The sequence below is a fragment of the Oncorhynchus mykiss genome, chromosome Y, assembly GCF_013265735.2.
Source record: "Oncorhynchus mykiss isolate Arlee chromosome Y, USDA_OmykA_1.1, whole genome shotgun sequence".
Taxonomy (NCBI): domain Eukaryota; kingdom Metazoa; phylum Chordata; class Actinopteri; order Salmoniformes; family Salmonidae; genus Oncorhynchus; species Oncorhynchus mykiss.
In genome coordinates this window covers 13,963,037-13,975,673 of record NC_048593.1, presented here as the reverse complement: position 1 = coordinate 13,975,673, position 12,637 = coordinate 13,963,037, and the positions used below count along the sequence as shown (strand labels likewise).

The 12,637-nt window shown below is 44.4% G+C and overlaps 1 protein-coding gene across 2 annotated transcripts in view; it reads right to left on the bottom strand.

The window, feature by feature from the left end:
• The window catches only part of LOC110509680 (ceramide transfer protein), a 37,821-nt gene that overhangs the window by 20,780 nt on the left and 4,404 nt on the right, over nucleotides 1–12,637 (bottom strand). The window lies entirely within an intron of this gene.

The window sequence follows — 12,637 nt, the reverse complement described above, 5'->3', positions numbered from 1 at the left end:
AGCAACATAAATAGGCTGAAGGGTTTGAGGTAGGCAGAGAGAAGACTTAATTTGCACACATTGACATTTGTCAATTCTCTTGACCTCTGCTTTGCCATCCTTCCTCAGAGTATCACTGCCAATGGCCTTGGTTTTTATCAAATATGCATTGAGTCAGAAGGGGAGATGGATGTATAGAGACAGGGAAGGAGAAAAAAGGTAGAGTGCAAAGCAGAACAAGAGCGAGAAAGAAAAAAAAACATGAGAACGAGAGAAAAGGGGGGATGTAGAAAGGTAGAAGAGAACGAGTGAAATGAGGAAAGAAAGTACATGAGAAAAATAATGTCAGAAAAAAGATAACGAGAAGATAGCGAAAGAGGGAGAGAAGGAAAGAAAGAACGTGAGAGGAAGAGAACGTAAGAGAGAGAAAGAGAACCAAAGAACATACGAGAGAGAGAGAAAGAACGAGAGAGGAAGGAGAACGAGCGAGGGAACAAGAGATTGATTTGGTTCAACAGACCCTCCCCGTTGTGTGGTCTGTCTCCAAGCCCCTGAGGGGAGCAGAGAGGAGAGCTGAAGCTAAATCTGGAGCTAATAATGGATGCTAGTGGCTTTCTGAGTGGCGAGGCTAAAGGCCAGGTCTGCTACTTTAGGGCTCTAAGGCTACTCGCCAGCCTTTTGAACTGAGGAATTGATCCTTAAAAGGGAGAGGGGGCTACCTAATCAGTTGGATAAGTGAATTCCTTCAACTGAAATGTGTCTTCCGCATTTAACCTCTCTGAATCAGAGGTGCGGGGGGCTGCCTGCCTTTAATCGACAACCTCGTCTTCGGCGCCTGGGGAACAGTGGGTTAACTGCCTTGCTCAGAGGTAGAATGACATTTTTACCTTGTCAGCTCAGGGATTCGATCCAGCAACCTTTCGGTTACTGGCCCAACGCGCCTACAAGCAAGGCTACCTAAAGTGTCCTTTTGTTGTCATCTTATGCAAACTAACTTCCCCATTGTCCTGGGGAAAAAAACAAATGGACCACTCAAATACACTGCTCAAAAAAATAAAGGGAACACTTAAACAACACAATGTAACTCCAAGTCAATCACACTTCTGTGAAATCAAACTGTCCACTTAGGAAGCAACACTGATTGACAATAAATTGCACATGCTGTTGTGCAATTGGAATAGACAACAGGTGGAAATTATAGGCAATTAGCAAGACACCCCCAATAAAGGAGTGGTTCTGCAGGTGGTGACCACAGACCACTTCTCAGTTCCTATGCTTCCTGGCTGATGTTTTGGTCACTTTTGAATGCTGGCGGTGCTTTCACTCTAGTCGTAGCATGAGATGGAGTCTACAACCAACACAAGTGGCTCAGGTAGTGCAGCTCATCCAGGATGACACATCAATGCGAGCTGTGGCAAGAAGGTTTGCTGTGTCTGTCAGCGTAGTGTCCAGAGCATGGAGGCGCTACCAGGAGACAGGCCAGTACATCAGGAGACGTGGAGGCCGTAGGAGGGCAACAACCCAGCAGCAGGACCGCTACCGCTGCCTTTGTGCAAGGAGGAGCACTGCCAGAGCCCTGCAAAATGACCCCCAGCAGGCCACAAATGTGCATGTGTCTGCTCAAACGGTCAGAAACAGACTCCATGAGGGTGGTATGAGGGCCCGACGTCCACAGGTGGGGGGTTGTGCTTACAGCCCAACACCGTGCAGGACGTTTGGCATTTGCCAGAGAACACCAAGATTGGCAAATTCGCCACTGGCGCCCTGTGCTCTTCACAGATGAAAGCAGGTTCACACTGAGCACATGTGACAGAGACTGGAGACGCCGTGGGCCAGGTGTGTCCCAGGATAAATAGACCTCTTCCACATTCATGGAGGAGACTCTCTCCATGCAGACACCTTTGTAGAATGTGTTGTGGTTCTTGGTGGCCTTTTGTTTGTTTGCTTTGGCACCTGTCAATGGTGTGTGTAATCAGTAGTGTATATTTTCCTTACTTTTCCTTCCTTTTCCTTGCTTTAGTTAATAAATATATATTTTGTTACTCCTTATCTCCACGTTGTCTCCCTTTGTTACGGGCTTTGAGCCAGTTCGTGACAACATTCAACTATGTAAAGAAAAAAGTGTTTAATAAGAATATTTCATTCATTCAGATCTAGGTAGTGGTAGTGTTATTTTATTGTTCATATATATATATATATATATATATATATATATATATATATATATATATATATATATATATATATATATATATATATATATATATATATATATATATATATATATATATATATATATATATATATATATATATATATATATATATATATATATATATATATATATATATACATACACACACAGCTCAATTTTTTGTATTTTTTTTTTAAATAAGCCAAAATCCCAAAACATCCAGTCAGTGGCTGCATATAACAGTATTATTATGCAATGTTAGTTGAATGGCTGTAATATTTACATGACTACTATTTTCACGTTTGCTTTTCTAGTAAGGCTATGAAAAGCGAGAGTAACAACAGGAAAGGTGCTTTCCTTCAAATTCATCCTCAATGTTGAACGGACGGAATGGGTGTGTGCGCGCCAGGACAGCAGGCTCAAGTGGGCTTGAGCAACTCCGGTTTCAATTCTAACAGAAACTGGTTGACCAACACACTCTGTTCAGTCGTTTGTATGCACTGGCTAAAGGAGTCAGCATGCTTCAGTTCGGCTATCAAGTCAAATTTTATTTGTCACATACACATGGTTAGCAGATGTTAATGCGAGTGTAGCGAAATGCTTGTGCTTCTAGTTCCGACAATGCAGTAATAACCAACAAGTAATCTAACTAACAATTCCAAAACTACTGTCTTATACACAGTGTAAGGGGATAAAGAATATGTACATAAGGATATATGAATGAGTGATGGTACAGAGCAGCATAGGCAGGATACAGTAGATGGTATCGAGTACAGTATATACATGAGGTGAGTATGTAAACAAAGTGGCATAGTTAAAGTGGCTAGTGATACATGTATTACATAAGGATGCAGTCGATGATATAGAGTACAGTATATACGTATGCATATGAGATGAATAATGTAGGGTAAGTAACATTATATAAGGTAGCATTGTTTAAAGTGGCTAGTGATATATTTACATAATTTCCCATCAATTCCCATTATTAAAGTGGCTGGAGTTGAGTCAGTGTCAGTGTCAGTGTGTTGGCAGCAGCCACTCAATGTTAGTGGTGGCTGTTTAACAGTCTGATGGCCTTGAGATAGAAGCTGTTTTTCAGTCTCTCGGTCCCAGCTTTAATGCACCTGTACTGACCTCGCCTTCTGGATGATAGCGGGGTGAACAGTCAGTGGCTCGGGTGGTTGATGTCCTTGATGATCTTTATGGCCTTCCTGTAACATCGGGTGGTGTAGGTGTCCTGGAGGGCAGGTAGTTTGCCCCCGGTGATGCGTTGTGCAGACCTCACTACCCTCTGGAGAGACTTACGGTTGTGGGCGGAGCAGTTGCCGTACCAGGCGGTGATACAGCCCGCCAGGATGCTCTCGATTGTGCATCTGTAGAAGTTTGTGAGTGCTTTTGGTGACAAACCGAATTTCTTCAGCCTCCTGAGGTTGAAGAGGCGCTGCTGCGCCTTCTTCACGATGCTGTCTGTGTGAGTGGACCAATTGAGTTTGTCTGTGATGTGTATGCCGAGGAACTTAAAACTTGCTACCCTCTCCACTACTGTTCCATCGATGTGGATAGGGGGGTGTTCCCTCTGCTGTTTCCTGAAGTCCACAATCATCTCCTTAGTTTTGTTGACGTTGAGTGTGAGGTTATTTTCCTGACACCACACTCCGAGGGCCCTCACCTCCTCCCTGTAGGCCGTCTCGTCGTTGTTGGTAATCAAGCCTACCACTGTTGTGTCGTCCGCAAACTTGATGATTGAGTTGGAGGCGTGCGTGGCCACGCAGTCGTGGGTGAACAGGGAGTACAGGAGAGGGCTCAGAACGCACCCTTGTGGGGCCCCAGTGTTGAGGATCAGCGGGGTGGAGATGTTGTTGCCTACCCTCACCACCTGGGGGCGGCCCGTCAGGAAGTCCAGTACCCAGTTGCACAGGGCGGGGTCGAGACCCAGGGTCTCGAGCTTGATGACGAGCTTGGAGGGTACTATGGTGTTGAATGCCGAGCTGTAGTCGATGAACAGCATTCTCACATAGGTATTCCTCTTGTCCAGATGGGTTAGGGCAGTGTGGTTGAGATTGCATCGTCTGTGGACCTATTTGGGTGGTAAGCAAATTGGAGTGGGTCTAGGGTGTCAGGTAGGGTGGAGGTGATATGGTCCTTGACTAGTCTCTCAAAGCACTTCATGATGACGGAAGTGAGTGCTACGGGGCGGTAGTCGTTTAGCTCAGTTACCTTAGCTTTCTTGGGAACAGGAACAATGGTGGCCCTCTTGAAGCATGTGGGAACAGCAGACTGGTATAGGGATTGATTGAATATGTCCGTAAACACACCGGCCAGCTGGTCTGCGCATGCTCTGAGGGCACGGCTGGGGATGCCGTCTGGGCCTGCAGCCTTGCGAGGGTTAACACGTTTAAATGTCTTACTCACCTCGGCTGCAGTGAAGGAGAGTCCGCATGTTTTCGTTGCAGGCCGTGTCAGTGGCACTGTATTGCCCTCAAAGCGGGCAAAAAAGTTATTTAGTCTGCCTGGGAGCAGGACATCCTGGTCCGTGACTGGGCTGGATTTCTTCTTGTAGTCTGTGATTAACTGTAGACCCTGCCACATGCCTCGTGTCTGAGCCGTTGAATTGAGATTCTACTTTGTCTCTGTACTGACGCTTAGCTTGTTTGATAGCCTTGCGGAGGGAATAGCTGCACTGTTTGTATTCGGTCATGTTACCAGTCACCTTGCCCTGATTAAAAGCAGTGGTTTGCGCTTTCAGTTTCACGCGAATGCTGCCATCAATCCACGGTTTCTGGTTAGGGAATGTTTTAATCGTTGCTATGGGAACATCATCTTCAACGCACGTTCTAATGAACTCGCACACCGAATCAGCGTATTCGTCAATATTGTTATCTGACACAATACGAAACATGTCCCAGTCCACGTGATGGAAGCAGTCTTGGAGTGTGGAGTCAGCTTGGTCGGACCAGCGTTGGACAGACCTCAGCGTGGGAGCCTCTTGTTTTAGTTTCTGTCTGTAGGCAGGGATCAACAAAATGGAGTCGTGGTCAGCTTTTCCGAAAGGATGGCGGGGCAGAGCCTTATATGCGTTGCGGAAGTTAGAGTAACAATGAGCCATGGTTTTTCCACTCCTATGTTGCGCAATCGATATGCTGATAAAATTTAGGGAGTCTTGTTTTCAGATTAGCCTTGTTAAAATCCCCAGCTACAATGAATGCAGCCTCCGGATAAATGGATTCCAGTTTGCAAAGAGTCAAATAAAGTTAATTCAGAGCCATCGATGTGTCTGCTTGGGGGGGGATATATACGGCTGTGATTATAATCGAAGAGAATTCTCTTGGTAGATAATGCGGTCTACATTTGATTGTGAGGAATTCTAAATCAGGTGAACAGAAGGATTTGAGTTCCTGTATGTTTCTTTCATCACACCATGTCTCGTTAGCCATAAGGCATACGCCCCCGCCCCTCTTCTTACCAGAAAGATGTTTGTTTCTGTCGGCGCGATGCGTGGAGAAACCCGCTGGCTGCACCGCCGCCGATAGCGTCTCTCCAGTGAGCCATGTTTCCGTGAAGCAAAGAACGTTACAGTCGCTGATGTCCCTCTGGAATGCTACCCTTGCTCGGATTTCATCAACCTTGTTGTCAAGAGACTGGACATTGGCGAGAAGAATGCTAGGGAGTGGTGCACGATGTGCCCGTCTCCGGAGTCTGACCAGAAGACCGCCTCGTTTCCCTCTTTTTCGGAGTCGTTTTTTTGGGTCGCTGCATGGGATCCATTCCGTTGTCCTGGGTGAAAGGCAGAACACAGGATCCGCGTCGCGAAAAACATATTCTTGGTCGTACTGATGGTGAGTTGACGCTGATCTTATATTCAGTAGTTCTTCTTGACTGTATGTAATGAAACCTAAGATGACCTGGGGTACTAATGTAAGAAATAACACGTAAAAAAACAAAACACTGCATAGTTTCCTAGGAACGCGAAGCGAGGCGGCCATCTCTGTCGGCGCCGGAAGTAGCCATTGCTATGCGATCAAGTGTGCTTGCATACTCCCTTAAAAGACATTCGCTTCAAAAACTTGAAAAAAAAAAAAGTGGCAATAGTACGGTTTGTCTATTGAGCCATAGCCAGTACAAACGTCCTCAAAATAGTCAATGACAAATTTCAGATTTCTTGAGTTTTGACGTTGTTTTGCGAGATCTTAGTTGGACAATTTTACAAGATGTTTGGTGTAGTATTTCTAAATGAAAAAAAAATGTGCACGAAAATGAACGACAAAGACTTTACTGAAGAATCCTTACTGTTGACCAATCACAGACGAATGGGCGTAGAGTTCGTCTACCGACTTCAGCCTGCCTCAAGAAGAAATGCCATGATGCATGCAGACACCTTCAGCAGTGGCCTGACAATGAGCAGTCACATTTTAATAGCATTCAACTGAACGTTGAAACCCCCACTGAATGAGAGAGAGGAATATAGGAGAGAGGGAACGGGAGGGAAAATAATGAGTGAGAGAGCGAGAGAAAAAATGACGAGAGTGAGAATTAGACAACTGGCCATGCTGCAGATCCACAAGGATCTGTGCTGCTTGACCACTCAACCAATATACTGGCTCAAATCTCTGATTTACCACACACACCAGAGAGGGGGGATAAAAAAAAGCTAGGCCTACACGGCTCATTGAATCGGTGCAGAGCAGCAGCGGAGACAGCAGACAGACCCATTGTCAGCCCCCTCTATGAGTTTCTCCCTCTTTCCCTGGGGTTGTTTCTTTCATCTTTGTTTTCTCTGCTTCCCTCGGGGAACGGACACACACTGCACGATGCGATTTCATCTGAAGCGGAACCCTGTGGCCTCACTCTCTCACACACACACACACATCTACCTCAGTGTCTTTCTGTGACATGATGACATGTCTATTAACACTGACAGGGAAGTAAAGCCACATTTCTGCATGTCCTAACCTCACGAGTGACAATCACACACTCATATTTTGCCTGCCGAACCAGCCTCAGGCAAGCAGCAGACATCTTCCACTTCAGTGAGCGTGACAGAGACACAGACACACTTTGTGTAACCAGGGAGTGTGAACCTTCTTTGAGAGTCACTCAGTGATTTCAAGGCAAGGGGAGTACGCCAGAGCCACATGCAGAGTAGCAAGGGCAGATATTATATACACATAAAGGAGAGACGTATATAGAAAGGGACATATATAGAGGGAGACCGAGCGAGAAAAAGCTGGCATATTCCAGACTAAATGGAATCAGTTCAATTGAATAGAGCTGAGAGCAGTAGATTGTATTCGATCCTGGTCACAATAACGGGGAACCCAATTGTCCTGACTGCCAACCGTCCTCCACTGCCTAGCTGGAGAGTAGGGCTGAGCCCATTTGGTCGACTGGTTCATTGCACCCACAATGCTCGCAAGCGTCCGTGTAGCCAGGCGCTAAAATTGAATAGAGCTGAGAGCAGTAGATTGTATTCGATCCTGGTCACAATAACGGGGAACCCAATTGTCCTGACTGCCAACCGTCCTCCACTGCCTAGCTGGAGAGTAGGGCTGAGCCCATTTGGTTGACTGGTTCATTGCACCCACAATGCTCGCAAGCGTCCGTGTAGCCAGGCGCTAAAATAGAACTGGTTTCGATTTGTGAAGCTTGAGGCTCTGAAAGTCCCGCTTCTCCCATAGGTTTTTAGGAGCATATACCCACGTGGGGGATTGAAAGATGAACTGAGGTCCACACTCCAGTCGAGTTGGTGGTGGTAATGCATCTTAAAGTTGGTGGCCAACCCCCATATAAAGTCCAAAGAAGAAGAAGCCTGAAGGAGGAGAGATTACTAGAAAACAAACTTGGTTTACCGTTTTATCTGTGGATTAACTTCTTTGGGGTAGGGGGCAGTATTTTCACGTCCGGATGAAAAGCATGCCCAGAGTAAATGGCCTGCTACAAAGCCATAAAAGCTAGAATATGCATATCAGTAGATTTGGATAGAAAACACTCTGAAGTTTCAATTTTTTTTTAATGATGTCTGTGAGTATAACAAAACTCATCAGGCAGGCAAAAACCTGAGAAAAAAAATCCAACCAGGAAGTGGGAAATCCGAGGTTGGTCGATTTTCAACTCAGCTCCTATTGAAGACACAGTGGGATATTGGTCATGTTGCACTTCCTAAGGCTTCCACTAGATGTCAACAGTCGGTAGCACCTTGTCTGATGCCTCTACTGTGAGGTGGGGCAAAAGGAGAGAGGAATGAGTAAGGTCTATCATGACCTGAACATGCGCATTCACGTGAGAGCGAGCTCTGTTCCATTGCACTTCTGAAGACACAGGAATACTCCGGTTGGAACATTATTGAAGAATTATGTTAAAGACATCCTTAAGATTGATTCAATACTTCGCTTGTCATGTTTTTAATGGACTGTAATATAACTTTAACTTTCCGTCAGTACTTTCCACTGGACCTGCCGGCGCGTCGTGAGTTTGGAAAGTGTGCTGAACACTAGAACAAGGAGGAATTTGGACATAAATGGACATTATCGGGAAAAAATACCATTATTGTGGAACTGGGATTCCTGGGAGTGCATTCTGATGAAGATCAAAGGTAAGTGAATGTTTAGAATGTTACTTCTGACTTCTGTTGCCTGCATAATATGGCGGCTATATTTGTGTCTTGATTGGGCTCTGAGCGCCGACTCGGATTATTGCATGGGTTGCTTTTTTCGTAAAGTTAAAAAAAAAAAAAAAAATCTGACACAGCGGTTGCATTAAGGAGAAGTGCATCTAAAATTCCATGCATAACAGTTGTATCTTTTAGCAATGTTTATTATGAATATTCCTGTAAATTGGATGTGGCTCTCTACAAAATCAAAGGATGTTTTGTGACTTCTTAACGTAAGGCGCCAATGTAAACTCAGATTTTTGGATATAAATATGAACTTTACCGAACAAAACATACATGTATTGTGTAACATGAAGTCCTATGAGTGTCATCTGATGAAGATCAAAGGTTAGTGATTAATTTGATCAATATTTCTGCTTTTTGTGAATCCTCTCTTTGGCTGGAAAAATGGCTGTGTTATTCTGTGAATAGGCACTCACCTCACAATCAATCATTTGGTTTGCTTTCATCGTAAAGCCTTTTTGAAATCGGGCTCTGTGGCTGGATTTACAACAAGTGTGTCTTTAAAATGGTGTAAAATACATGTATGTTTGAGGAATTTTAATTATGGAATTTCTGTTGTTTTGAACTTGGTGCCCTGCAGTTTCACTGGCTGTTGAAGAGGTGGGACGCTACAGTCTCACGTTCCCTAGAGAGGTTAATTTTCAGAGTAGAGGACCTTGTGCATTTCAGGTAAAAGAACAACCCAATGTTTATATCCCAAGACAAATTAGCGAGCAACAGCAAGCTAGCTAGATAAATTGCCATACATGTTTAATGATTTTCAATCTGTCCCCAAATGAATATTGTTGGTTCAGAGTTAATTTTGATATTTCAACCTGCATGTCCTGATCACGTCTGGTTAGTGGACAAAATCAACATGCTCGCGATGATGCGCGAGTCGTCTGGTCAGCATGTAAGATGTGATACTGAAATTATCTAACATTATTTTATAACTAAAATGATTTCTCCTGCTTTTTTAAAAATGTATTTAACCTTTAACAAGGCAAGTCAGTTAATAAGAAATTCTTATTTACAATGACAGCCTACACCGGTCAAACCCGGACGACGCTGGGCCAATTGTGTGCCGTCCTATGGGTCTCCCAATCACGGCCGGTTGTGATACAGCCTGGATTCGAACCAAGGTGTCTGTAGTGACGCCTCTAGCACTGAGATGCAGTGCCTTAGACCTCTGCGTCCATGTGTTAACTATTTAACTGTACTAAAATGCTTAAAAGGCTGCAAAAAAAGGGCCTCCCGGGTGGCGCAGTGGTCTAGGGCACTGCAGTGCTAGCTGTGCCACCAGACTCTGGGTTCACGCCCAGGTTCTGGGTTCGCGCCCAGGCTCTTTCACACATCTGACGTCCCCTTTCCCTCCTAAGCAACCAGTAAACATTTGCCTGCTGTTTCTTTTTCACGTCCTCTACATCCATTTTGCTGTCACTTGTTACTGTGTTCGGAGTTTGGTTATAATCAATTTATTGATGTGATTATGATAGGCTATCAAGGCCCAATTGGTCACATGCATGCAATGCATACATATCACATGAGCAAGGGTTGAGGGAATGGTTTTCCTAAACAAATGACGGATTTTGGTAACATAACCTTTCAGTCAGAAACAAGTCAGAAACTAAATGACTGAAAAGCTTCAGCACAAACACTTGCTGTGGTGCTTTTTTCAAAGCAGTAGGGAGGAGAGCGAGACAACGTGCGCCAGCCACACAGGCACTCGCTCTCTTTTTTTTTTTTAACAGTGTGACTATCGGGCTGGTTCTGGAGTCATTTGTGCATCTTAGTTATTTAATATATCAGTATGCTTAAAGCATCAGACAAGCTCAGTGCATTCATATGTAGTTGATTTTATTCAAACACATTGGGTGTGTCTGTCTATATGGGAAAAATAAGGTTAAACATTTTTTTATTTTTGTCAGGGACAGCCCTACTGGCGAGTGTCTCTCACACCAACATTTTAGTTTTGTTTGTTTCCATTGTTGATTTCTTATGATCAAATGGAAGCTTCCGTTATGGAACGTTTGCTCCCCAGGTCTGGAACATAGACTAAATTACACACACAGTGGAAGTTAATATTTACAGTGGTAGAGAATGGATGAAGCTGAATAAATACAGACTGAATGGATTGACCACTCTGACCAGTCCGGGAACAGTCACTCATTCATCCTGCTGTGTGTGTGTGTACACACGGTGGTGGGATATGATAATGTGCTTGGCAAACCACTGAGCTGCCAGTTACAGGACAGTGACGGTTCACAGGGTTCAAAGCCCTGAGGAATCAGTATTCAACGTTCATCGGTTACCATGACAACCTGACCTTTGAACACATTCTTTTTTTTCCATTCGTGTCATCATGCTATGGTCAGTGGATGACATGACTAGATTGGTAAAAGCTATGATAGTTTTCCCCCTTGCCTTGATCAAATAGTGTTAGGCTTAGATCTACGCTAGACGACACCCGCAGAGTGGTTGTTTTGGCGGTGTCGGAACTGCGTTAGAGCTGTCAAATCCACAAGTGGCTCCCGGTGTTATACCTAAAATGGACATTGCAATTGGCTGCACGGGGTTGCATTAAGAGAAATCCCATTTCTCCTCGTTTACGAGATCCCAACACGGGAATGTGAGATGTAATCTACACCTCAATTAGGCTGATAGAAATCCTCATTATTTCGCTTAACAATTTTCCATTTTTCGCATCATTATTTCTATAGGCCTATAGTTGTCACTTTCTCATTCTTAACTGGTGGGACGGGTGTAGCTTCATGACAATCACAAGAGCAGCTGCTCATCAATTTGACAGCGCCAACACAGTTAAACCACCAACACTGCCAAAACATCAGCTATACTTGTGTTGGCTATCGCCGGTTAACGCTCGATCTGATTGAATCTAGGCCTTAGATCAGTGATTACTTCAAGGAAGGGAGGAAGGAAGGAAGCATTGTGAAAGGATCTGAGTAGGTCTCAGTAGGGCTTAAGTTTATCCTAGCTCAGAGTGGTATGTTGAAACCAGCAGTCAGTCACCTGATGAGCTACTAACCCTCCAGCACTAAGTCGCAATCAGGAGTTGTGTTGTTTTTGTTTTTAAATGAAAACAGTTTCTTCTGCTCAGTCATACACTCAGCTTTAGCTCTGGGCCCAGTTCCCCAAGGGCATCTTAAGTTGAAGTTAATCTTTAGAACCATATGATTCTAATGATTAACTTGAGCCATAAGATGCTTTTGGTAGCTAGTTTTTCCTCAGTTGATCAAGAGGGCACATTTTGGATCCAATGCAATGAGTGCGTGTAAAATGTATGTCGTTGTCAATAGCTGATCCCTCACTAGCTTGTTACGCTGTCCATAAAATACCACTTCCAGATCATTCACATACCCACTAATTCAACTGGAGTCAGAAATAAACAAGAGCTCAGAAGTATGTGCTGAATTGTGATCTTGGCACAGCGCCAGACATGTCATGTCATTCTCTGACCCAAACGCACTTCCACACGCTGCACTGTGCCCTGCTGTGTGTGTGTTGACTTGGCAGGCAACTTGAGTCAGGAGATACCACTGTGCCCCTAATCTTTGCTCGGCTGGCTCCATCTCTACTAGAGGTCGACCGATTAAATCGGAATGGCCGATTAATTAGGGCCGATTTCAAGTTTGCATAACAATCAGAAATCAGTATTTTTGGGAGCCGATTTGCCGTTTAATTTTTATACCTTTATTTAACTAGGCAAGTCCATTAAGAACACATTCTTATTTTCAATAACGGCCTAGGAACGGTGGGTTAACTGCCTCGTTCAGGGGCAGAACGACAGATTTTCA